This window comes from Mercurialis annua, linkage group LG5, assembly GCF_937616625.2.
Source record: "Mercurialis annua linkage group LG5, ddMerAnnu1.2, whole genome shotgun sequence".
Taxonomy (NCBI): domain Eukaryota; kingdom Viridiplantae; phylum Streptophyta; class Magnoliopsida; order Malpighiales; family Euphorbiaceae; genus Mercurialis; species Mercurialis annua.
The window spans coordinates 32,016,648-32,018,792 of NC_065574.1; the positions used below are offsets into that span (position 1 = coordinate 32,016,648).

A 2,145-nucleotide genomic window follows, 5' to 3' on the forward strand; every position below is an offset into this window, starting at 1 on the left:
TAAAAATAAACAGTCGACATGTCATGAATCCGCATAAGGTTATTCAATTATGTTTCAACGATTTGAATAAGTCTAAATTTTGAATTCACCCTTATTTCATCGGATTATGTCAACGAATTATTAAGTCATTAAGCAAGCATCGCTTATAAATTGTCGAATTAAGAAGCCGTGTTCATTCAATTAATCGATTCGGGGAAATCTAAGATTGACAAATTAATTAAGATACACACCAAATCAACTAACACTTTCATAATTAAAAGACAAAGATTTAACGCGATACAAGCCTTTGAAAATAAACTACATTAATACCCTAATACATTCTACTAAAAATAAAAAGAAAAACTGAAAATAAACTACTTCAACACCCTAATAAAAATAAAGCTGAAAATAAAGATAAATCACCGAAAATAACCCAAACGAAAGATAAAATTTTCTTCCCCCCTCCTCACACTATTTCTAGCTATGTCCCCAAAGCTAAGAAATAAGAAAAATAAAAACAGAAAATTAAAGGAGTTTGGGTTTAGAAAAACAAATCTCGCTCTAGTCAAAGGCCGGTGGATCCGGTGATGGTTCCGGTGATGGATAACGCTCTCCGCCGGCGGCATTAAAATAACCCCGAAAAAAATCCTCTTGCCGATCAAGCCGTGCCCGCATTCGATCTTGCCTCCATTGAAGTTGTGTAAGACCAACATGTTGTTCACGTCGGATATCTTCAAGTAATTTTTGGTTAGTTTCCCAACCAACCCGGTTGTGCTCCCATCCGGTCCGGTTTTGTTCAACCAACTCAGAAAACCGTTGATCAAACCCGGAAATATTAGCCGCCTCGCCGGCTTGAGAAGTTCCCGCGGGTTCCTTCCCCGCTCGCCGGGGAGCAATTGCGATTATATTAATTAAAAGTATCTTATTCTTAGATTGAGTCAGTTATTTTTATACTTTGTGATTCTTGGATTTTACGTTGGTTTTCTTGTTTGTGTTTGCGCAGGAATTTTGGTTAGTGTATGCCTAATATACGACGTGCCAAAAAACCGGTAGAACCGTTTCAGTCAGATTTGACATCCTTCGAAAGAAGTATCCGAAAAACAGCGCGGAAATCAAAAACAATGGAGGACGACCGTAACCCTCCGTTGAATCACGAGGGGATTGTTCCACCACCACCACCACCACCACATGATGGCCTAGCTCTTAATAGGCCAAACGAGAGGGTTGTCCCTCTTCCCGAAAGACGTACCTTGGGTGAATTCTTCTTACCCAACGTGGACAACGCCAACTATGGATGTTTTGCACCTCCTATCCTCGCTAACAATTTTGAAATCAAGCCGGGAACGATTCAACTACTAGAAAGTCGTTGCCAATTTTATGGATTGGAACGCGAGGATCCAAACGCTCATCTTTCAAAGTTCACGGAGGTGTGCAACACATTCAAAATCCATAATGTGACGGAGGACCAAATCAAACTTCGACTTTTCCCTTTCTCTTTGAGGGATAAGGCAAGGAATTGGATTCAATCACTTCCAAGCACCTCAATCACAACATGGAAGCAATTGGCACAAGCTTTTCTCAATAAGTATTTCTCTATGGGTAAGACCGCGAGAATGACCAAGGAAATTATAGATTTTCTCCAATTACATGGTGAATCTCTATACCAAGCTTGGGAACGCTTCAAAGAGCTTCAAAGAAATTGTCCGCATCATCATTTAGGGAGGGAGCATCTTGTCTCTATTTTCTACAATGGTACCAATGAGGGTACACGGGCAACGATTGATGCGGCATCGGGAGGATCACTTATGAAGAAAACTTATGATGAGGCCAATAACTTGCTAGAGGAACTCGCTACAAATAGTTGTTCTTGGTCAACCGAGCGGTTGAGGCAACCACCTCAAAAGGGAATAATGACCCTCGAGCAAACCCAAGAATTTGAAGCAATGAAAGCGAAGAATGCGACACTTCTAGCACAACTCGAGATGTACACACAACAAGCAAATCAAAGGAATGCTCAACTTGCGGTAGTTCAAATGGGTTGCGAGACTTGTGATGGGCACGATCATTCGGGAATGGATTGCCCCGTCCTACATCAAAACTCAAATGAGCAAGTCAACTATATCAATGGGCAAAGGCAAGGCAATGACCCATATTCCAACACCTATA

The 2,145-nt window shown here is 40.9% G+C and overlaps 1 non-coding gene across 1 annotated transcript; it reads right to left on the reverse strand.

The window, feature by feature from the left end:
* Window positions 1-1,589: 1,589 nt before the first annotated feature.
* On the reverse strand, window positions 1,590-1,696 carry LOC126685188 (small nucleolar RNA R71). The gene has a single exon (XR_007643301.1). It is a non-coding gene; the product is annotated as a small nucleolar RNA R71 (small nucleolar RNA).
* Window positions 1,697-2,145: the final 449 nt, after the last annotated feature.